Below are 25,600 nucleotides of genomic sequence, written 5' to 3'. Positions count from 1 at the left end.
CTATTCATGTAGACTGGTCTGACCAACTCCTCATTCCATTCTCTCTTCACCTATCACACTCTATAACTCTCGGCAAACCTAAGAGGGCTACTTCCTGGTTCTGTGAGACTAAATATATTGACCTCGGTACCCTCTGTGATTCAGCTTTGCTTTCACTTCCAAGGCTAGACCCGAACCTGGATGTTAACGAACTCACCTCCCAATGGCTCACAGTCCTTGCAGTTGAAATATCCCTCAGGAAAGTCCTTTTAACACTGTTTTCTAGTTTTGCCTTATTAGTATTAGCCAGTACTGGAATTGAAAAACATTTTATTCAGGGAACCCCTAAATTGGAGGGTCAAAGTGTGGCAGAGGAAAGGGAGTGGAGTCACGAGGGTGGAGCTTGGAAATCAGAGTCTGGCAGTGAACTTACGCCTTTATTTAAACAAGAATTTGCAATGCAATAGGTCTTGCATTTGTGAAAGTTAGAGCTATTGGCGTTGTAAATGACAGGATATGTCCCTACCTGTAAACACTGGAAAATGACACTTTGATTAAGTTGGGCGAGCCGCGCAGAAGAAAGGTGGGGCAGTTATTGTTGAAGTGCGGCTTGCCGTGCTGCTGAAATTAAAACATAAGATTATGCGTCGCTGAAAAAAAATATAAAGCATGGCATGCTGCACAGCTTTTAAAAAGTGCTGTGTGTTGCGCTGCTTTAAAAAAAATACACATTATGCTGTGTGCAGTATTAACATCAAGACCAGGCTTCAAGCAGCAAGTGATAAGTTGTCTGAGGCGCTGCTATAAATTGCTCCCATAAATCTATATCCCATGAAAACAATGTACGTGATGAGACTTCAGACTGGGCTTTAAGTGGAAACATTTATCTACATAATTTTCTAAAAATATGTATTTAAGCTCGCAAGCGTTCACATTTTTTAATATTTGTATTTCTGTTGTAGCAGAGGCTTTTCTCACATTTTATGGATCATTAGTTTATAGTAATAATCCCCACTTTCTGTGTGAAGTCACTAAAAAATAATGCATCTAATAATATACTTTCCTAACCACTGAGTAAAATGTCAAACATAGAGCTAGGCGAATGATCTAACACCTTGAAACGATGTTTGGAGCATAGCCTGCAGAAATAATTTAATACAAAGGATGATTAATAGCGCTTACTACTTCAAAAAGTGTGACAGGCTACAGACGTAGACGCTGTTCTACAAAATTTCAGTGAAAGCATAAGGCTACTTTAATGACACTCGTCGACGATGGCTGTGGCAACGTAGTTACAGAGACTTTGCTGCAGTGCATAGATTTCACTTTTAAACGTAACAATTTTCAACTCATAAACTATTGATGTTTATGTCGTAATACCACAGTAAAAAGTAGAGTTTACCTTTGTGGTTCCCTTTAAATATGCACAGTTTGGCCAAGACCTGTGGCAATGATTTGCAGAGTGAAGGAAAAAGGTTTAGTATCAGGATCCAGGGCAATGGGGAGATGCCGAGCCGATGAAACTATCTGCTGAGTGCACAGCATTTGTTTCCATAAATGTTGCACTTGCTTTGCATGTAACAAGATACATCTAAGTAAACAGGTCACAGACGTTTGATAAACTAAAACAAGCCGAAGCCCATGCCAAGTGGGGATGCTACCATTTCTCTGGTGCAGGAGGTGAGAAAATGCAGCAGCGATGGAGGTAAAGAGGAGGTGTTTCTTCATATCATACTGCATGTGAGAGGGTCCAATGGAGATGAAAGCATGTGCAACATATTTGTGGTGTTCATGCAAACCCTAGCTTTATCACTCAAAACTGGGATTTGTATTTACTTTTGATTAAAGTATCGGACATTCTGACAGAAGTAAAAAGAACAAAAAAAACTGTGACTGTGTAAATCCGGGACGTCTGGTTCACCCCACACCTGTGGCTGTGTTGTCTAGGAGCCCTCCACGTCCAACTGACAGATAGAAAACAAGCCCAAGCACCAACCTCACCAAGAAATTAGAGCTGCTCTGCCACAAAGAAAAACAAGCATTTGCAATGCAATAGGTCTCGCATTAGGAAAGTTTGAGCTTTTTGTATTGTAAATTGACTAATTTTTTATTTATGTGTTGGTATTGAAAATATTGAAATTACTAGCTTTCTCATATACAATGTCAATAGTTTTAACTGTTGCAAATGTGACACCTATAGCATTTGTAATGCAATATGTGTTGTATTTACGTGACTTAGATGTATTGATATTACAAATAACAATGGTTTTTAATTTTTGCAAATAATTAATACTTAAATAAAAGTTAATGTAAATTATAATGGCAATCGTTTAAACTTTTGTTAATAACTCATGTGAAGATTAGGTTTAGTGTATTTAATTGCGCCTAAAATCCAAGACCAGAAGTTAAATATTATCATTTTTTTTGTGCCATTTGTAATGAAGCCTAAATATTGAGAGAACATATTAGAGCCAGTTGTTGTTGAATGGTTGTACAGATTGATACTGTGGTGGCGGTGAGTGATGTTGTGGTGGTGTCGAGTGATGCTGTGGCGTTAATTGATGCTGTGGTAGCGCATAGTGATGTAGTGGTGCCCTTGAGTGATGCTGTGGTGGTGCTAAGTGATGCTGTGGTGATGCGATAGATAGATAGATAGAGTGCAATAGTCCGATAGATAGATAGATAAGATAGATAGATAAGATAGATAGATAGATAGATAGATAGATAGATAGATAGATAGATAGATAGATAGATAGACAGATAGATAGATAGATAGATAGATAGATAGATAGATAGATAGATAGATAGAGAGTGAGGGCGATAGATAGATAGAGTGTAATTATGTAGAATATAATTATGTGGCACTGAGTGGTTTTGTGTGGAGTGTATGTTGATTTTAGTGGCGTGTAATTATGGGGCATTGAGTGTTATTTTGAGTGTATCTTGCATTGTTTGCATTGTAATTAATTGGCACTGAGTGTTATTTGGAGTGCATGTGGCATTGAGTGTAGTGTGATTATGTGGTGTGTAATTATGTGTCGCTGAGTGGTATTTGAAGTGTATGTGGCATTGAGCGCTGTGTAATTATGTGGTGTGTAACTATGTGACACTGATTGGTTTTTGGAGTGTCTGTTGTATTGAGTGCATTGTAGTTATGTGGCATGTAATTATGTGGCTCTGAGTGGCATTCGGAGTGTATGTTGCCTTGCCTTGTATTTCTATGGTTCCTTAAACCCTTAGAGGCAATTCTTTTATTTTAACTGAAAGGATGGTAGATAAATGGTGTTTACGGCAGGATGGTCGTTAAATGGTGGCTACGGAGAAGCTGTGTGCTGAAAGGCAAAGAGAACACGGGCATGAAAGTGAAAGCGAGGATGAAAATGGAATGAGTGTGGCAGGATGTTAGTTAAATGGTGGTTACGGGGAAGCTGAGTGCTGAAAGGCAAAGAGAACACAGGCCAAATCTGGAAGAAAACACAAGATGCGAGAGGCATGTGTGTGTGGCAAACACTGGTGGGGCTCAGAGCATTCTGTTGCTGCCTTGATGCCTGTGTGTGTGAGCAGTGGGGCTGTGTGTGTGAAGTGCCTAAAGTTGCAAGAAAACATATGGTTATTTAAATCCTTAGACGCAGAATTAATGGAGCTAATGTTATCGACCTTAGAAGGATGAAAAGGGAATGAGCGCGGCATATGTTAACTTTGTAAGCGCAGAAAGCGTGCAGGGCAAAGCTGCAAGAAAACACGGAGGGGGAGGGCGGGGCAGAGATAGGCGAGAGGTATGTGTGTGTGGCAAACACTGGTGGGGCTCAGAGCATTCTGTTGCTGCCTTGATGCCTGTGTGTGTGAGCAGTGGGGCTGTGTGTATGAAGTGCCTAAAGTTGCAAGAAAACATATGGTTATTTAAATCCTTAGACGCAGAATTAATGGAGCTAATGTTATCGACCTTAGAAGGATGAAAAGGGAATGAGCGCGGCATATGTTAACTTTTTCATCAAACCTGGTCTCCCAGCTTCAGGGTTGGCCGCCCTCTGCAGGCCGAGATAAATGACTGCAAGAACGCAACCTTGTTCATGGTCCCCAACCTTCAAAAAATTTCGACCTTTCTTGTTCAAAATTGGTGGAAAGGCGAAAACCGTGTACTCGTGACCCCAGTTTTTTTTTTTATAAACTTTATTTTATTGATTATCCAATTGTACATATCCATCATAGTAGTTATTGATCTCTACAAATCGCATATTTTTCCAACATGTATATATCACGTTAGTATTGCATAGAAAACAAATAGCATTGTCCTGCTTTGTCGTTATAATGAAACAATATACACGTTAGACCAGTTGAAATAAAGGAAGCATAATTCTAATAAGTCCCTCCATGTCCATTCATGCAACCAACTGCTTCAGGGGATCTAGCGGGGATATGAACCCAAGATACCCAAACTATATGAAGGTGGCGTGTGTTTGAAAGTGATAATATCTATAGTGTTGGGAGATGTCCAGTACGACTAATTCACGCATGATGTCATTGCTCTATCCCACCCCCGTAGGTACTATACCCGAGCTGGCCTGAGGTGTGGTAGAATTGTTTAGGGAATTGATATAGGCTTTACATGGGCCCCAGATATCTCTGGGATGGGCTGCGCTCGATAATGTGCTTGAGTATATCTCGCTATTTGTGCTACAGTGGGCTAAGCTGTGTAACCAACCTTACAGTGTGGGTGAAGACTTGCTGCCCTAGTGTAGAGCAATTTCTCGTTTTGCGAACAATATACTAAGAGATGCCAATTTCCGGACTGCTTTAAAAAAATTCACTGTGTAACCCAGAAGTGCTACCTCAGGAGTATGAACAATGGAAAGACCGAGGATCTCACCTAGCGTCGAATGCACTAGTGTCCAGTAGGGCCGTATGCAGGGGCAGGTCCAGGAGAGGTGGGCAAAATCTGCGTGCGGAGTGCAGGATTTCCGGCATGTGTGTGGCCTACTGGGATCTATTTTATGTAACTTGGCCGGTGTCATGTATATCCGTCGTAAAAACCTGTAGTGTAATAATTTGTGTTGACTATTCAGGGAAACGTCTTTTGTGACCCTGCAGCAGACTGTCCATTAGTCGTCCGTAATCTGGTGACCCAAATCTGTCTCCCATTCCGTGCGTAGTATGGTGTCTACGATAGGGAGTTGAGTGATGCAGAGTTTGTAGAGTTTGGATACTATGTGCACGCCACTATTGCTCTCAATAATTTGGGACAGAGGAGCGAACTAGTCAGGTTCCAACGGAAAGCCAGTAATCGTGGCTCGTAGGGCCGAGTAAAGTCGTTTGAGCACGAATTTATCCATGAACGTGGTCTCCTGAAAACGGGCTTCCTCGGTGTCCGAAAAGATGTGGCCGCCCGGATACAAGTCACCTATAGTACAAATATTAAACTTAGTCAGTGTGCGTCGTACGAGTGTCTCATTTGAAATAGGAAGCCAGCAAGCATTGGGAAGCAGCAGAGCTGTCAAATATAAAACTGATGACTCAGTATAGCGATGGAGCCTGCTCCATGCCCAACTAGTGGTCGAGACTGTATGTCTAATGGGATCCCTAGGTTCTCCTCTGGGCAGGACGGCAGCCAATCGCTCTGGAAGAACTGAGTCAGCCTCTGGGCGCAGAAACGGAATCCTGGCGTCTGGGTGGTACCAAGCGAAGGCAAACTACTCTGAGCCACCAAATAGTATAAATAAAAATCCGGAACCCTGAGGCCACTCTATCGTATGGTAGAGTGAGTATCCTCCATCTAACACGTGGCTGCTTTCCACCCCAGACCAGTCGGATAAGATGAAAAAAACTGTGCGTGAGGGGGATAGGAATATTGTTAAAAAAATACAGAAATTTGGGAAGGATCATCATTTTAATTATGACAATTCTACCTGCCATGGATAATGGGAGCCGGAGCCACCTGTCCACCTGAGTCTCCAATTTCGCTATTGCCTGTCCATAATTTAGTCGAATAATCTGGACTGGGTCAAGGTGAATATGAATACCCAGATATTTAATTGAGTCCGAGCACCATTCCAAAGGGAACTCGCATTCCCACGGGGATGTACTGGTAGCCAAAGGGAAAATAATTGATTTGCGCCAATTAATGCCTAACCATGAATGCTGCCCAAACCGAAGAATCTCCCTGAGGAGCGGATTAAGGTTCAGGTGCGGCTCCCGAACATAGAGGATAGTGTCGTCAGCATATAAATGACCACAGGGGGCCCGTCTTGAACTGTAGTCCCCTATGCAGGTGACGCTCTTGAAAGTGACGTACTAGAGGATCCATGGCGAGAATGAATAGCAGAGGCGACAAAGGACATCCCTGCCGCGTGCCGCGGGTCAGTGAAAAAGATTCAGAGAGGTTCCTATTTATGTGAAGTCGGGCTGTTGGCCAGCTATATAGTAGGCCTACTGTGGCTATAAATCCGTCCGGCATGCCCATGTGACTCATGATGGATATAAAGAAGGGCCATTCCAGTGTATCAAAGGCTTTCTCTGTGTCTAGAAATATTGCCGCTGCCGGTACCTCAAGACTTATTCTATGGAGCACCGCGAACAGGGTTCGCAAATTTAATTTAAGGAGCATGAGTGTGCAGTAGAGATGATGCATTCCATTAATTGGGAAAGTCTATTGGCGACAATTTTAGCGAGGATTTTGTAGTCAACATTCAATAGCGAAAGCGGCCTATAGGATCCGCAGAGGGTGGGGTCTTTACCAGGCTTAGGCAGGAGAATGATAACCGCTTCACTTAGTGTAAGCGGTAGAGTCTGTTTTTCCAGGGCCTCGGCATACACTTCGATCAGCTTCAGCGCCAGTAGGTCAGAGAAAGCTTTATAGAACGTCCCAGTAAAGCCATCTAGGCCAGGGGCAGAAGGAGCCACGCAGCACTTTTATTGCTCCACGTACCTCGGTCTCAGTAATAGGTTCCGCCATGAATTCATGCATATCTTTTTCAAGGTATAAAAGGGCCACTTCAGAAAGATATGCTTTCTGCTCGATTGGGTCTCGGCCCAGCCTAGAAATATATAATGTAGTGTAGTACGACCTGAATTCATCCCGAATATCAGTGGGGGATGTGAGTAATGTCCCGTTCGCAGAGCGAATCTCGGCAATGCAGGCCTTGCTATAGTGAGGTCTAAGCGCTTGTGCCAGTCTGCGACCCGGGCGTTCCCCTTCTCCGTAGCGACGGGCAGCTTGATATTTGCCTAAATAAAGGATCTCTCGATCCGCTGCTTCCCTGTATTCTGCAAGGAGGGCCAGCCTCCGTACCTGCGAGGGGGATGCCGAGGGATCTTCAGTTTCGTTGTCGAGAGCTGCTAAATCACCCTCCAATTTGGCTAGAGTTGTGCGCAGAGATTTGAGCACACCACCATGTTTAGAGATGCAGACGCCATGGATGTAGGCTTTGAATCCCTCCCACAGCGTCGCCCAGGTGTCCACCGACCCATCGATCTCGTGGTGAAAAAGATCATCAAGGAGGGCCCGACCAGGGAAGCGCCACTGTCTCTCGTATCCCTCCGGTCGCGGGACCCAAGGCGAAGTAGGTTCGGGGAATGGTCAGAGTACGTTCTAGGAAGCGTAATCAACGTCTGATACCATGAGGACACATCGGGGGATAGGAGCCAGAAATCAATCCTGGTCCATGTGTTGTGTTGACCTGAATAATTGTGAATTTAGTGAGAGTGGGATTACTCCTACGCCAGATGTCAATCAAAGAGAATTGGTCACATAGCTCTAACAGTGCGTGCTGCGCTCATGGCTTCGTATCTGGTGTGGCTCGAGTACTGTATAAATCAGGGTTAAGTAGAAGATTGAGATCCCCACCCATGATAATCAGACTAGGTTCTAATTTGGAGAGTTGCGCATGCAGTCCATGGAAAAATTCTGGGGAATCAGTGTTAGGCGCATAGACACATAGCAATGTGGCCTTATGTCCCATCATGGACCCCATGACAATAGTATACCTGCCCTCCCTATCATTAAGAACTAGCTGGCAGGTAAAGGGGATCCTCTTGTGTATGACAATTGCGGTTCCTCTTGCATAGTTGCTAAAATTAGCAAAATACCTGTGTGCCCCCCAGCTTGAAGCGAAAAGTGCAGTGTCTGAAACCGGTAAATGCGTTTCTTGTAGGAAGGCAACATCTATATTATGTCTAATCAAATAGTGCACCACCTGCCGTCTTTTACGGTTGTTATTTAAGCCACGAACATTCCAAGACAGCATGGACAAATTGGAGGGACCCTTAATCAAACCTGGCTGTGCCATTTGTAAACCGTAAGGATTCTAACGTGATTTGATTCAGTAATAAAGCAATGGACCTAAGCAAAAAGCGACAATAACGACAATCAATAATGAAGACAGTGTAACAGACCCACGCCCCCACCCACCACCCAGACCTACTGCAATAAAAGTAAGGCATACCCCAATCTGCAACCAAAACACAAAGTACCCAATATTTGTACAATGAGACATTGCCACGTCATAAGGTTACATCAGAACCAACAACAATATTCCCAAGGTTTCCACCAAAGGGGGTGGCAACGCCACGTCAGTCGACCAACTGTGAAGTTTATCTGAAACTGCGACATAATATAATCCCAACCAATCAAGGATATCGGTACACCAATGTCACCCAACCCCGGAACCTGAAAAAAGTTCTAGGCTGGCCACAGAACCACTGTGAGGAGGGGATGATCCACCCCTGTCGTCTTGCAGCTGTTCATTGTTACTTTTATAGGTGCGACATAATCCCTGGACCTCGGTAGGGTTATCAAAAAAACGTGACCGGCACCCCCACCTCCACCCTCAGTCGTGCAGGATACAGCATGCCATATTTGAGGCCAAGATTATGAAGCGTGGCTTTAACTCCGGTAAACTTGCACCTGGCTTCCTGCACCATAACAGTGAAGTCTGGATATAGTGAAATTTTAGAGCCCTGCCAGATGGTTTCGCCGCGCTCCCTTGCGAGTCGAAGGGCAGTATCCCGATCCCGGAAGTTCATGATGCGGGCAATTAGAGGTCGGGGGGAAGGCCCGGGTTAGGTCGTGGTCCTAAAGTACGATGGGCCCCCTCCACCACAAATCCAGGTGTGAAGGAGTCTATCCTGAATATGTCAGAAAGCAGCGTTTCCACAAAGGTGTCCAGGCGACCCGAGGTGGTGGATTCCGGAACCCCAAGGATACGGAAATTGTTGCGCTGACTGCGCGCTTCAAGATCCTCGTTCTTTATGGCGACATCTCTCAATATGCGTTCCATTCTATCTAATCTCTTGGTCGATTGCACAGTCCCATCTTCTATATCGGCGATCCGGGCCTACGCCACATCAAGACGCCTGTCATGCGCCTAGATCTTAGTGCCCATCGACTCAAGAGTCTTAGCGAGGGAGTCAAAACAGCTGTCCAGCGCCTGAAAGCCATCTCTCATCTCCTGCAGCCACTCTGCTGGAGGGGCCGCAGAGGCCATGCCGCGATCCGGGCTCGAACCTCATTCTGTCATGTCTGGCCCTTCCCTCGCGTTTTGTTCCACCAGCTTCTCAAACGGAAGTGTTCTTTGTTTCGGGTCTTTGCGACCCATGCCGCTGGAGAACTCGCGGAAGTCAGGTCAGAGATGCCCAAGGAACACTGCAGGGAGCGCCACCAAAGGCCAAGATATGATCGTGTCACTCAGTCGCCGCAGCCACAATGGATCCACAAGTCACTGCAGTTCTCAAAGCAGCACCCGCAGCACTCCAAGCCAACCCTCCGTTGCGCCAAGCACTAAGTGTATATTTGCCCTATGACGGTGCGCCAGAGAGGGGACTGGCTATGTAGCGTGGCAGACCAGGCAGTGGCGAGAGAGGTTATCAGGGGGCCAGTATCTGATGTCACTTGCACCATGCACCAGAATTCCCATATTCGATGGGGCCAGAGGATGACTGCTGCTGAACTAATGCAGTCCAGTGAAGAAACTGCGGCTTAGGCAATGCGGGGGAGAAGACCAGACTGCAGCCAAAGCGTTTAAATAATGTTCTGGTTTATCTGACGTGTCGCTATTTGCAGGGGGCAGCTCGGGAGATACATCGGGCACCGGAGGTATTAGGCAGTCTCAGGCTCAACCCAAACCATGACACCTCAGCCGCCGTAACATATCCCACATCCGCCCCCCCAACACTAGAATGGTCCACAGGGGTTTAGGCAGAAGCGCGGATCAGGAACGTCCCGGCAGCCAGGCAAGTCATGACCCTGCGTCAGCACCCCACTTAGAATCGGAGCGCCAGAGGGGAGGCAGGGGGGGGGGGGAGCAGAGACACACCTGACCGGCACCCAAAACACTCACCGGAAATGCGCGGACCGATGCATGGAAGTAGCTGCGTCTAAGGTCCTCAGCGTCTGCGCTCCGGTCTGGCGATCTTGAAGGCCGCCATTTTCTTCACTACCGCATCGCAGTCGCCAGCTCCCACATCTCGGTCGCACAGGCTTCGTCTCGTCTTGGGGACATCAGCAACGACGCAGCATCATTTCCGGGAAACAGCGACCCCGGAATCACCCGCTCAATGACACAGGATGGGGTATTAATCGCAGGAGTCATTGGTCGGCTGGCGGAGCTTCAAAGCCAGGCGGCCATTTCTGTCCGCGGCTTGGCCACGCCCCCTCGTGACCCCAGTTGGCCAGGCTCACCTTAAACCAAATGCCTGCAAATCTGCCTACCTTCCTGTTCCTCGCAACACTGTGGGCCATGTCGTGCGGCCGGCATGCCCTGAAGGCGACCTGCAATATTACTTCTGACTTACTTAGCAGTACGGAAGAGCCATGCCATCCAAAGGCCCAATCTTCGACGTTACGCATATCGTTCCCCTACCGCAATCCCTCTGCCCATGCCATAGACAAATAAAACGCATTTCCTCCACAAAGGGACATGCTGCCAGGTTACTCATCATGCGTAGGCCTATTTGGCAACTAATGCATTTCAGAGACAGTCAACATTAAATCCTGGTTGCCCATGCGACTCCTGCGCTGCCACCCAATAGACTCAAATGCACGCCACGTACGAGGCGGCCTCCATTTGTCACGTGGCCTTCTGCCGAGCGCCCACGAGTAAATGTGGCGCCCACTGCCCCCCCTCACGCACGCTACCACCTCCTCGCAACATCGAGTACACAGGTTCTCGTAACCAACAGCCTGCGAGAATTTAGCCTGAAAATTAGCCCATCGCTGCCCAGCCTCTAAGATGGTTTAAATTCCCGGTTGGCCAGTGACCCAACGTTAGATCACACAATTTAGAGGAGTGGGGACAGAAACCATATTTTCAAGTTTCATATGGTCATACATAAGCGACCTGGCCAAATCGAGTTTTCTACCAAGTTCGCCATAAACTATACTATCCTGTATCTTTGAATGGCAAGCATTCTTCTGTGCTAACGATACCCGTTCCTGACTGCAGAAATTTAAGTTTTGGGTCGGCAGCCACTGTTAGGATTCACCTCTGCAGCCTGCCGTTTCACATCGAGCATTTCAGAGGAAGTTGATTGGTAAGCTGACCAATTTGGAATTACGCAACATGGACCTCCGCCGCCAGCGCGTTAACCCTTTCAACTATTTAATGAAGACTCGAGGTGGCCCGCAAAAGGTCCGAACTCCACTCTTTCAAAACCACCGTAACAATGCAACCACAAAGACACAGCGCAACATACCAAAGCTCCCAGCGGTGAGTGTGTGAACCGCACACCCCAGCATGCAGCAACCCCCATCGTTGCACCTCACACCCATGGGGCTGTCCCCCATTACGTACAGGCGGGGTCCAGACTCGCCGCAGGACAGACGAGGCCGGTCAACCGCGCCACGCATCCGCACATGACGGAGGATGCCAGTGGATGCACCCACCACACCGCCGACGCCCGACCAGCACAGCGTGTCCCGCGGAGGACAAGACGGCGTCCCCCCCCCACCACAGAAGGCCCATGTGTCCTGCTCAGCGCCTGGCTCGTCCGAGAGCTGGCCACGACCTGGGGGGGGGGGGGGATAACGGCGACCACCCTAACTCCCAGGAGCTTACCAGCCCCCCTCCCCTGGCGGCAGCCCTCGGCAGTGGCCAAACTTAGGAGAAGACTCCGCCGCCACTGGACCTAATGGGTAGGGGGGCGGGGGCAATGCACTCACCGCTTCACAGCTCCGAGGAAATCATAGGTCACAGACGGTGTGTCTGGCGCAAAGAGGATGCCAAAATGGCCGGGGGAGGCATAAATACCTCCACACCTCCTCTGCGTGCCGAAAGTGAAGCGTCTAGTAAGGGGACTTCTACTCGAGTCCCGCATTATTAGTGGGGGTGGGGAAATGCCCAAATGGCACTAAAGGGGCCGCCCATTTAGTGTGGCCCCCTGCGGGGGCCGTGGGCAACCGCAGTTGATTGGGTCCAGGAGGTGTCAGGTCTCTGATTCTTCTTTCTTGTGCTGCACAGTGGACTGTGTGGTGGTCTGGGCAGCGGATGCCTTCGGCACTGTCCTTTTTGGTTTCTGACTCTTTGGCAGGTGCCCTGATGCTTATTCTGGCACTGTGTGTGATGTGAACAGTCTTTATTTCAGTTTGTTCCCTCTACCTCATGTTCGAGTCTCGGCGTCCATTCAACATCATGTGATTCTGGGCAAATCAATTAATCTCCCTGTGCCTAAAAAATGAATGTTACCTTTTGTAATATAACTGGCGCTCATGTAATAACTCCAATATATTTGGGGTGGTTTTGCGCTATAAACTGCAAAAATAATAATTCTCTTTTGTGTAGCAGACAAGGACATAGTTTAGCATCCGAATACTGAAATTCACAAAGTTGCTGTCAGACATCGAGCTAGATTACATTATGAGGAATAAAAAACTTCCTCCATGCATAATTATTTTACAGGCTTCCCTAAAAAGTAAAGAAGGTAATTTTTGCTGTATCATAAAAATGATATTCTTCATAATGTTGCATGCAAACAGCAAACGGGTATTTTACTGGGAAATGTTCCGGTGGAAACGTTTTTGTGACACACTGTCAGTTTGCCAGCATGTATAACATTAAAATAGTTGGTTTAATTGATCTAATAGGGTCTGTACTGGGACCTTGTAAACCACTGCAGAGCGTCCAGCTTCCAGGTCAGGTTTTGTTTAAGACAAGCTCAAATTTGTATTTATTTGTAATTTTGTAATTTTATATACCATATATAGAGGCACCAGAGCCCTTTAGAAGAAAATATTTACCACCAATCATCTCACAAATATATATAGCATACAGTACACCAAAGAGGAATGATAGACATTTGAGAGTGAGTGTGACATCACAGATTTTGCCCAAATGCCTTTAAAAGGGGAGATACTTGTCATGTGGCCATACCCAGGCTTAGAGTAGAGAGTTCCAGATTCCAAAGAATGATTAGTTCATGTATCATCTCATTTAAAGATAGGAGGCTCCAGGCGAAGGGATTTTGCTTTTCTCAAACCCTGTTTTGCGCTTGAGATTTCCAGTTTTCCAGTTAAGTAGATGGGTGAAGAGGAATGCGGGGCATTGTGTGTGGTACAGGCAGTTTTACACTGATCTCTTTCTTCAATAGGAAGCCCTTGGAGAGAAAGCAGGATACGTGTGATGTGTTCAGATTGCTTGTGCCCAGGAACAAAGTAGGCCACAACATGTAGGTCTGCTCTGTGTTGAGTTGAGTGAGCTTTGGTGATGGTTGAAAGAAGTGAGCTTCCATAATCTAGTCTGGAGAGAACCAATGCCTAAACATCTGATTTTAAGTCATGTTCCGGAATAAGCTTCTGATCCCCCAGAGTAGCCTTAGTTGGAATCAGGCACTCTTGGCCATGGCCAAGATTTGACTCTGGAGGTTGTGCTGATTGTCAATGTTGAAGCCAAGCAACTTGGCGTTCTGAATAATGGTGGGATAGCATTCGGGTGGACGTATGATTTTAATTCTTGAGCAGGTAGTTTGGATTTCTATGGAGAGATAAGAAGATTATTATTTTCCACAGGGTTTAAATTTAAGGTGGTGAGTTGACATAAATGTTTGAATTTTTACCAGGGTGTTGGAGAGAATTGTGATATTTATACAGGATGAGACCTTCTGGTAAATCCTGTTATCATCGGCATACAGCTGAAAGAGTATCTTAAAGTTCTTAAGGGTCTCAGAAATCGACTCAAGATAGAAGTTAAATAGGGTTGGTGATAAGATCAAGCCTTGAGGAACCCTTGTTACAGGGTGACTTGATCTTTAATGGAGTTCCCAATTTTCACTATTTGTGACCGTTTCATCCGATAGAAGATGAGACAGTGAAGAACTAACCCTGCTGTGCCCATTTAAATCCCCAGGATGTTGATCCAGGTGTGGTGGTTGACTGTATCTAAGGCCACTGAGAGAAATGTCTGGGAAATTCTCCCTAAATCAATAATGCAATGGCAGCATAAAGGTACCCTGTGGTAACTTAACTATTTTCCAGTAACATAATATGTGTATTTGTAAAGCACATGTTCACCCAAGGGTATCTTGGCGCTGAATCACAGATGCTTATTGTTACCCAACTCAATGGGACTCCAATTATCGACCACAGAAGGGTGAAAGCTGAGTGGACCTGCTGGGATTTGAATCTGTGACCATGAGGTCGAATACAGGCCCCTACAGTGGACGCATTAGTCCACTAAGCCACCAGATCCGTAAACAAGAAGAAATCAAAAAATCTGAGCTGAGGTACTTGCTTTACTCCATACTCAGCTTGTAAGTGAGTAAGGCTGGAGTTCTCAAGCATCCAATCATGAAGTTTATTAAGCACCTGCAGACAAAACATTTTGGGAGATTATCAATTAAACTGGTGGCTTGGTAGTTGGCCGGGTCCTCTTTGTTCCCTTTTTTGTAGATTGGTACAATTACAGCACCCTGTTAACTATCTGGGATGTCAAACCCTGTTGTTATTGCATTTAAAAGCTCATTAATATATGGGTCCCACCCCTGTGGTTCAGAAAGAAAGAGGCCCCCGTCATGTTTGTCAGGTCCAGGGGCTTTATCATGCTTCACAGACCCAATTACCCAAATAGTATCTTGTAATGAGAACCCTAAACCCTCTTTGTCAGAAACTACTTTAGATACAGTGAGTGTCTTTTCCACATAGTAGGTAGTTGGTATTGTGGAGTATAAATCTCAAAAATATTTAATCCATAAGTGTTGCTGTATATGGCAGTCCACACCTGTATGGGTATGTCGATGATAGACATAGCATCCTTGGTGTGGTTTTCCCCTTAACTTTTTGCCTTCAACCCTCTTGTTTTGCTGACTTTGTTTTTGCTGGCTTTAGGACTCTGCACACTGTACCACTGCTAAGCAGTGCTAAAGTACTTGTGCTCTCTCCTCAAAACATGATTGAACTGGCTTATGCTCAATTGTCATATTTAATTTACTTGTAAGTCCCTAGTAAAGTGGCACTGCCTGTGCCCAGGACCTGTAAATGGAATGTTACTGGTACGCCTGCAGCACTGTTTATGTCACCCACTTCAGTATCACTTTAAACATGTCTTAGGCCTGCCATTGCAGCCTATTTGTACAGTCTTAAACTGTAATTTCAACCTGTTTAATAAACCTTTTGTCAGGCCCAAACCTTTCTTTTTAATACGTATGTCACCCCTAGAACGGCCCTGGACAGCCCGGCGGGCAGGGTGCAATGTCTTTGATAAAGTAGGACAAGCAATTTTAAGTTTTATATGTCCTGGTAGTGAAAAACTCTTAAATTCATTTTTTCACTACTGCAAGAACTACCCCGCCCATAGGATAACATTGGAGTTACCTTATTACATTTAATAAGCTGTTATTTCCAAATGTGAACAGTTGACCAGTTCATGTTTGGTGTCCTTGGAATTGTAATGAAAACCTATCTTATGGTGAAGTCAGATTTTTTGTTACAATTCTGAAAATGTCGCTTTTAGAAAGTCAAGAAAACATAATACCTCTGACACCATAGATTGATTTTTTACTTATAGCTCAATGTTTTTTTAATAGCCATTGGCTCCATTTATATATGGATTCATTCTTCATTTTTTCTTAATCAAAAAACGAGGTTACCCTCACGTTACACCATCCCTGCGGTCCGGTTTTATTTAAGAATAAGAAGTTCAAATAACCAGAAAATCAGCACGCCTAAAAGAACAATCTCAACAAAAAGAAGCATATACATATAAGATCACAGGAGGAATACTGTACCTCATGATGTAAATTGGATACAGCACCTAATGTCCTACACGTCTAAAGTCCCGCCCTGATGAAGACTTTCATACAAACCATCTAATCTGGTCCAACTATCCGAAGGTCGAAACGCGTTGGCTTATATTTTAGGGAGGTACAGAGTAAGGCTTTCACTGAAAGGCCAGCATCACAGGATGTTGAGCCGACGCCGAGTCTCTTCACCCCAATGTTGAGTTTATTTTCCTGCCCCTCCTAACTCAAAAAAGCGCTATGGCGTGGCCTGAGCTGGCTGCTTCATAGCACTTTTTTCAGTGACTTTCAGCCATGCTGAACAGCAGATGTGCTGCTAGACAACATGGCTAAAAGACATTCACATTGACAAGGCCAATAGCTCAGGCATTGAGGAGATCTATTAGGGAAATTAAGTAATTTATCCATAATCCCCAAAACTGGTGCTAATGTAAAGTGCTCCAGTACCTTTGGGTGGTGATGGTGCTACATAAAACTGCACAAAAAAGGAAAAAAGTTTAAAACAGAGTTGTGGAGGAGGGAATCTGGGGAAGAGGGGATCTGTGCAACAGGAGTTCAGCATGGGCAAGTAGCGACGGGTAGGAGGTTGACGGGCAACCAGCGGCAAATACAGGCTGCCACAGGTGAATAAGTGATTTGGCTAAGTTTATGGTGTCCTCAAAAAGTACCTGGTGCTAATGTAAAATGCTCCAATACCTACGGGTGCTGCTGTCGCTATACAAAACTGCACAAAAAAATGTGAGAAGCATAGACAGGGTAGGGGTGGTCCTGTGCAACAGAGTTCAGCGGGGCAAGCAGCGACGGGCTGGAGGTGGATAGGCAACCAAAAGCAAATGAGGGCTGCCACAGGGAGATTAAGTAAATTGGTCGCAATCACAAACAGTGGAACTGAGGCTCAGTCTAAGGAGAAGATGTGGAGTCTTTTGGTAGAGGATTTGGTGTAAGGGCCAGAGCTACTGACTGTGGAGCTGGGAAACCGTGATTGAGTTTTGACGTCGGCTTAACATCCTTGATTCTGGGCAAATCACATAATCTTCCAGTGTCTACAAAAATGAATGTGTCCTTGTGTAAAAGAACTGGTGCTAATGTAAAGCGCTCCAATACCTTCGGGTGTGGTACGCCGAACACGCTTAATCACAAAGAAAAAAGTAGTGCCATAAACGGAGGGAGTACTTGGTCCAAGCTCCACTGATAAGGAAACACAGAAAGAGAAAGATGAACACACCAGGAAATAGCATTCTACAATCAAGAGCAAGCAAGTAGAACAGAGTGACAAGCATACAAAGAAATGGAAAGTAAGGGCGGGCTGTAACCCACTTTTGATATTTTTGTTTTTAACTACAAAACACTTTGCAAACTCAGTACAAGCGCTGTGTGGGCAAAACCTAAACAAACAGCTGTTGAAAGCAGAATCAATACAGCCAGGAAATGCGTTCATAGCCCAGATCTGCAGCTGCTGCCAGGGAGCCAGCCCAGTAGAGGCTTGTATGGCTGGTCTGCACAAACTCACAACTCAGAATAGCAGGGACTGGCACCGAGAGAGCTAGAACACAGCATAATATTGGCTGAGGCTTTGGCAGTAAAAAGTCAGCAGACTTAGTAAAAGGAGTAGCAGGAGCCCAGAGAGGAGAGAACTGAACATGCACCAGGGTGAGGCACAGTCAGAGGGGCAAAGTGAGGAGCATCAGTCAGCCGGGTGGGATGTCCATGGGCGCTTGCACGCCTGCACTCTGAGCATGAGCTGTGCCGAGGTGTTTGTGAGTGTCCAGCGTTTCTTTTCCAAGTTCCTGAAAAGGAGGAGCTGTAGCATAGGTGGTGTGCTGGTAAAACATGTTTTCACATGTAGAGATGAACATGGATGATAACCCCTACAGTGAAACGGCCCTGAACCATTTCTGAAGAAAGCCTCTCCAAGAGGCTGGTAACGCAGCTGTAAAGCAGGGCATATGTAGGTCAAGGCTGCTTAAAAGATTGTAGACCTGGGACAGGGTTGGTCACCTTTCAAGATGATGCTGTAAGAGGCTGGTAAGGTTGGCACAGAGTCAGTTCTTTCAGGCTGATGTATCTAAAAGATATATAAGTCTGGAATAGACGGAACCCCTTGTCAGACAAGATCATCAAATAGGCCAGCAGGGATGGATCAAAGGCATATACATATATCAGACACTCATTTGAAAGGGTCTGAGGCTGGAGAACTAATTTTCTTGTCAACCTGATGCCTATGAAGGGGCAATAAGGCCGAAGAACAGTTCGTCACATCCCAACATTAGCTTGGGGCAGGCGTTAGCGTTTAAAAGGCCACTTTTTTAATTTAAGGAATGTGACTAACGAATGGATCTTGTATAATATCGATTGTGCTCAACATTGGTGAGAAAATACACAAAGACTCTTCAAAAATGAATTTGTTTTTTTATTCTAGGACGACATGATTGTGTTGAATCTGCCATCCAACAAAAGGACATTACTGGTTTCATTTCGCCGCAGTGCTTTGCATATGCTAAGTATCTTCAATCCCATACTGCAATGCAAACATTTAAAGATCATGAATGTAACATGAACTGTCACTCAAAGAAGCAGGCTGACTCCAAGGCCATGTTGTCGCCTACATAAAACAAGTCATCAGTGTCAGACTGGGATTCCAAACATATTGGTGTGAACACCGTGTATGACAAAATGGTGCAGGGTGAGTGGAATGTTTAGCTAGTAAAGATTTCATATTTCCTTTCTGAATGTTGTGAGAGTATCATATGCATGTGAAGATTAGAAAGAGTAGGCCTGTAAAAGGCACTGGTATTAATGCATGACGTCACTGAAAAATCACAACATGAAGTATGCAGTGCCAAGTATGTCAGTGGGTTTTCCCTTATAGCAGTACATACACACAGAATATATAGCCGGTCTTGTGTACCAAGTGTATGCTCCTCTGTTTTTGAGTCTAGGTGGTAGCACGCATGCTGGCAGCTGTGGGCGCTTTGCAGGATCTCTATCTCAGGTGCTGCTTCAGAAAGTTTTTTTTATTCTTTCAATGTGCTATAAATAGCAGGTGATTAAGGATTTTTTTCTTTTGTAAATTTATTTTGTTAAGGGGGATATATGAGGAGATAATGTCATTCTTGCTCATTTATTTTTTATTCTAATGTTTTACAGTTTCTTTTATGATTATTTTGTCATCATTTGTTATTTGTTATTTGTTTTCGTGATGGCTCATAAATGCCATCAAAGGGTGGAATTGATGGAGCAGGGTTTTGAGAAAATAAAACCTGCTCAGATTAACTCCTCAGTAACATTTACTAACAATGTGCTGTGAAAATAACGTGCAAAACCAAGAAAACACAGGGAAATGCTTTTGCGCATGCATGCATTAATGGGTTGACTAATGCATGAAAACTAGGCCGCCTTTGTGTTCTGCTTGAAAATAAAATAATAAAAATGCCTCTTTTGCACATTAATGCTTTTGCCAAGAATACAATAGTGCAATGGTGGGTGGTAAACAGTGAGAATTTTATTTCATGAAAATAATAATGTCTGTGTTTTTGTTCATCCTAGTGATGCTCACATGGGACTACATCTTGCATGTCAGTCGAGGGTTAAAAGTAATAAAATATGAATAAATAAGCTGAAAATCGAACTCTGAGAGAGAATGAAGAAGGCAAAAGGCTGATAACCTTCAAGGATTATTGTGCGTCTGCCAAGTAATGGAAGGATGGCTGTGGGATCAAGTGCAAATGTACAAACTTCTTCCGCAGAAGCTGCAGAGGCGAACAATGGAAGTGTAGAGACTTGCAACATGTTACTTGTTGGAGGAAACGTGTATTCATGAGACGTGGTTAACATAATGTGAAAAATAAAGAACAAAGAATGCTGTGAAAATATAGATGTGACTATGGTGGTATGATAGAACACCCCCTAAACTGCCCAATGAGGGACTGAGTTCTGAAAATGTTGCTACAATGGTGGGTTGGACGTATAGGTTTTTAGAGTATAACTGGGGTGCCTGGGGGGGTGAGAAGGTTCGGTCTTTTGGAGAAGCTAGAGAGAGGGAGATCGTCACTGTCCATCGGTTTGCTGAATCCAGACTGAGGCCTACTTATTTCTTGTTCCTGTCCTACACTTTGTTCCCTGAACCTTTCCGGGGAACCCCCTTCTAGTCCCATGGCCAGGGGGTAGATTTTCTACAGATTTATTTGGTTAGTATAGCTAAATGATCTGTACTTTGCATAATCATTTGCAAATTTATTTTTGTCTCTGAATCTGCTGTCTCTTCGCCTATCCATTCCCTCATTTGCCTAGTTTTCATGCATTAGTCAACGCATTAGTGCATGCATGCGCAAAAGCATTTCCCTGTGTTTTCTTGTTTTTGCACGTTATTTTCACAGCACATTGTTAGTAAATGTTACTGAGGAGTTAATCTGAGCAGGTTTTATTTTCTCAAAACCCTGCTCCATCAATTCCACCCTTTGATGGCATTTATGAGCCATCACGAAAATAACCATCATATCAATTGCCACCTTTGTTTTGATCTAAAGGCCTGTACTTCTTTCCTGTTTTGCCATCTAAAACTTTCATAATTTCATAATAATTTCCTCTCATATCTTGTAGTTCTATCTCTTCTCTTTTTCTTTTCCTTGCTCTATGTTTATTGTCTGACTCAGTCATCTACTTCTTTCCACATCTACACTTGCAATATTTATATTCCATTATTATTGACAATGTCACTACAGTTATTGAAATAATTGGTATTAGTATTTTCCCTAATAAGCTACTCCCAAATGTAGAAAACCATTTACCTATAGAGGAAAAACTCTTACCATGTTTCTCCTAAACACCGTCAACCTTCAGTTGAGTCAGATCTTCATGTAATTTCGTAATATTCTTAATATGCCCCTCAAGACTTTTTCTTTTATCAGGGATATAAGTACTGCAGTGTTGTGACATGCCACAGACTCCGCCCTCTTTTGCCAATAAAATAACAAGGGCAAGTCGATTTTGCAAAACCATTGATCTAATTGCAACCATTTCAGTATCAATCATCAGGAACCCACCAGCAGTATCTGTTGATAAATGATCAACCACTGTGGACAATTTTCGAATTTTATGTGAATTCAGAACGACTCCAACTGGGGGTATCAGTGCACCAAAAATATCACCAATTATTTCTGAAAAACTTGCTCGTTTATTACGTATTAGTCCATGTTTTATTTAATTGATTTAATTATTTCTATATACGTGGTATACTTTGGGAAATACTATACCAAAGTAACAACTCCGATACCAATGTGCAGGCAACCTATAATAGGCATCTTTTATGCACACATAATAAACTCCTGGAAAGACAGGATCAGTTCCACCTTTCCATCCGCCAGTTATTAGAAAAGTATATTCACATTCACCAGTACCAATGAAATAATTGTTATAGTCAGTTTTTAGATTAAGTAAGCAAAGTTTCCCTTTGTGATACCAATCCAGAGACAGAGACATTGCAGCGTAAGTCTCGCCTTTTTTATAATTGCCCTCTCTAAAAGCCCATGGTGGTACATGTGACTTCTGTTCAGCAGCTTTTCTTTGAAAATTGTTTCTTCCATCTTCTACCATGTTAATGAATTCTTTTTCTTCAGCTCGCAAACCACAGGTAGGATTATGTCTATGAGCATATACTATATCTAGTGTCTGAGTAAAATGGAAACATTCTCCCATGTATCCCGCTTTTCTATTACTACACATCTTATTCATATCTTTTCTAATTGGAATTTTTGAAAACACTAAATCTAGGTTTGTATAATAATATTGTAACTTCCCCGTCATGTAAAACAAACTGGTTAAAACTCTGCATGACACACCATGGTGCCGATTTCGATCCGGGTAAAAAAAATTGCGTACGAATCGTATCTGTATATTTTCACGTACGAATCGTACAAGTACCGTACAAACTGCGAAGTACGATTCGTACGTGAAAAATACATACGAATTGCGTCGGGAAAATGGTCCGAGAGGGAGCCGTAAATTTTTACGTCCGAATAGCGTTGGGAAAAGTGTCCGATAGGGAGCCGGACATTTTTACGTGCAAATTGTAAAACAGAAGTCCGAGCGCGCAAGTACGAACCGTACCGCCCGTCCGAATACACAACCGCATGGAAAAGGCCCTGTACGGAGCGAACGCTGTAGCACACATGTACACGGGTAAACTTGTGCCCGGATATGAGTCGTACAGCCCCCCCTCACCCCGCACATGTCAGCACCGAACCCCCGTGTGTCAGCACCGTACCCCCCCCCTCCGGACCGTACCCCAACACCTTGGCACAGCCCCGCACCTGTACGCGCCGCACCCCAGGACCGTACCCCAACCCCTGGATGTACGCACGTACAGACGGGGGTGGGGGTACGGTGCGTACATACGGGGGGCTGGGGGTACGGCGCGTACATACGGGAGGCTGGGGGTATGGCGCATACATACGGGGGGCTGGGGGTACGGCGCGTACATACGGGGTTGGGGGTACGGCGCATACCGGGCCCTCTTTTCCTCGTGCATCGCGGCGTACTTAGCTTTTCCGGCACTTTTTGGCTCCCGTAAAAATATAGCCGTGCGGAGTGCTGTGGGTACGAATCGTACTTGCTGGTCCGTAAAACGCTGCCTGACTCCGTACGGACGTCGCGTATGCGCTGTCCAGGATCGGAATTGTATGTATTTTTTAGCCGCACGGTGTTTTTTACGATTCGTACGGAAAAGGTATTTCTGTACGAATCGTGCTTGCTGGTTTGTACGGTGGAATTTCCGGGTACGAGTCGTACGGAGTAAACGCTCCGTACGACCATTTGTACCCGGGTTTTACAGGATCGGAATCGGCACCCTAATGTTCAAGGAAGGATATGGTAAGTCACCCTCCCTGAGACAAACGAAGGTAATTGCATACACACGTAACAATGTCTCACGTCCATTGTCTCAACATATTCATACAATAATTTTGTGAAAACATTTAACGAGAAATCATTAACCCCTTCGATGCTCATGACGGAACGGTTCCGTCATGAGCATCGGTTGGGCTGTGCTCATGACTGAACCGTTCCGTCATGAGGACAGCCCCCGGGGGAAGCGCTGGCGCTCCCCCCCTTGTCCCTCGATCTTGGCCCCCTTTACGGGGGTGGCAGCGGAAGAGCTTCCGCTGCCACCCCCGACCCCCCCCGAGCCCCCCCACGCTTTCTGATGACGTCAGCGCGCACAGCGCGCGCCGGCGTCATCAGGAAGCGTTGGACGCGCTGGAATCCATTTCTTCCAGCGCGTCCGAGGGGAGCAGAGGTAGGTGTTTGGCGTCTGGTGGGGGCCGCGGCGGTGAAATCTCTAGTATTGAGGCATCGGGGGAGAGGAAAGAGTATTTCCTCTCCCCCGATCTCTCAATACAGGGCATTCCTGCTCCACGATCGCGCACAGCGTCGCGATCGTGGAGTAGGGATGCCCCACTAGACACCAGGGATTTTGTATTTGGAGGTTGGGAAGCGACCCCTTAGGCAAGGGTCGCTTCCTTGGGCACGATTATTTGGCAAAGTCTTTTCTGCCCCCCCTGGGGGCAGATCGGCCCGCCTTCTGCGCGTTTCTGCCCCCAGGGGGGGCAGAAAAGCCCACTAGTCACCAGGGATGCTGTTTTTACTATGTAGGAAGCGACCCCTTGGGCAAGGGTCGCTTCCTTGGGGGCAAATTTTGTGGAAGTCTTTTCTGCCCCCCCTGGGGGCAGATCGGTCCGCTTTCTGCGCGTTTCTGCCCCCAGGGGGGGCAGAAAAGCCCACTAGACACCAGGGATATTGTTTATGCTATGTAGGAAGCGACCCCTTAGGCAAGGGTCGCTTCCTTTGGGGGCCAAATAATTTGAAGACTTTTCTGCCCCCCCTGGGGGCAGATCGGTCTTCTTTCTGCCCGTTTCTCCCCCTAGGGGGGGCAGAAAAGCCCCCTAGACACCAGGGATGTCTATTTCGTTATGTAGGAAGCGACCCCTTGGGCAAGGGTCGCTTCCTAGGGTGGTAAAGTGATTAGGAGACTTTTCTGCCCCCCCTGGGGGCAGATCGGTCGTCTTTCTGCCCGTTTCTGCCCCCAGGGGGGGCAGAAAAGCCCACTAGACACCAGGGATGTCTTTTTCTTTATGTAGGAAGCGACCCCTTGGGCAAGGGTCGCTTCCTTTGCGGCCTAATTTTTTAGAATACTTTTCTGCCCCCCCTGGGGGCAGATTGGTCGTCTTTCTGTCCGTTTCTGCTCTTTGGGGGGGGGGGCAGAAAAGCCCACTAGACACCAGGGATATAAATATTATTGTAGGAAGCGACCCCTTGGGCAAGGGTCGCTTCCTTGGGCCCCTAAATGTTTTGAAGACTTTTCTGCCCCCTCTGTGGGCAGATCGGTTTTATTTTTTTGCCGTTTCTGCTCCCATTGGAGGCAGAAAAGCCCACTAGACACCAGGGAATTAGTTCAATTAGAAATAGAAGTGACCCCTCGCTTCCAGGGTGCAATTTGTTATATGTATTTGGGTCACCTGCCCCGGGACTGAATAGCCTTTTTTTTCCTGCTGTTTTCTGCCTGACCTGGCACACAAACCGATTGACCATTTGGGTAGTGACATGGCATGTTATAATGTTTATTGTTATATGTTTTGTGATTTCCAATTGTAATGTTTTTTTTGTTTACTTTTTTGTTCTAGGTGAAGGCTTTTCTTCTGTTCACGGTGACATTTTGGTTCTGGTGGTTTTGCTGTTTGTGTAGTTTGGTAAGAGACTGTTTTTTTGTACAATGCAAATGTGTTTGATTTCTCTGCCTGTTTTTTTTGCAAATGGTGTAATAATAGCAGTATGTTTGGTTTTTGAGTTTCAAAAACTTTTTGCATTGGTGCATGATGTGTATTTTGTTGTCTTGTGAGTAATTTGTTTTTTTTTCTTCTTTCTAGTTTGATATCGTTGGTCTTTGCTGTGTCACTGCAGAGTTTGTTTCTGGTGAGTGTAGCTGTCTCTTTTGATTTTGGATTGTATAGTTTTTGAGTACATTGATCTTATTGATATAAGGTACACATTTCTTTACTTACTTGGTTTGCACATTGTTGGTTGTTGTTGACTTGTTTGTGCAGTCTTCCATCTTAGTAGGTATAATGGCTAGCCGCAGGATGACTGCTCAGCAGGTTGTTGGTTTGCTGTTTGAGTCTTCCTCTGATATTGGGTCAGAGACTGACTCTGCTTCTGAGGGAGAGGGGGCAGGGGACGATTCTGGCAGTGAGTTTTCTCTCCGTATGGGGTCATCGGATGATGAAGATACTCTTAGCGCGGATGAAGTGCCTGTGTTAGAGGAGGAGACTGATGTGCCGATAGTGCGGCAAGAGGCATCTGGGCTGCAGCCTGCGGCTGCAAGGCTTCCCGTTGGTGTAGTGCGGCAAGAGAC

General features: G+C 45.4%; 1 protein-coding gene across 2 annotated transcripts in view; it reads right to left on the bottom strand.

Moving 5' to 3' along the window:
* The window catches only part of DCTN4 (dynactin subunit 4), a 117,827-nt gene extending 105,553 nt beyond the window's left edge, over window positions 1–12,274 (bottom strand). Inside the window, exon 1 of one of the 2 annotated variants that reach the window (XM_085617703.1) lies at window positions 12,131–12,274. The gene's annotated coding sequence lies outside the window, so the exon portion shown is untranslated. The remainder of the gene's footprint in view (window positions 1–12,130) is intronic. The other variant, XM_085617702.1, reaches the window with a different exon arrangement.
* Window positions 12,275–25,600: the final 13,326 nt, after the last annotated feature.

Source organism: Triturus cristatus, chromosome 7 (genome assembly GCF_964204655.1).
Source record: "Triturus cristatus chromosome 7, aTriCri1.1, whole genome shotgun sequence".
NCBI classification, from domain to species: Eukaryota; Metazoa; Chordata; class Amphibia; order Caudata; family Salamandridae; genus Triturus; species Triturus cristatus.
The sequence above is the reverse complement of the archived record's forward strand: the minus strand, read 5'-3'. Positions and strand labels throughout refer to the sequence as shown.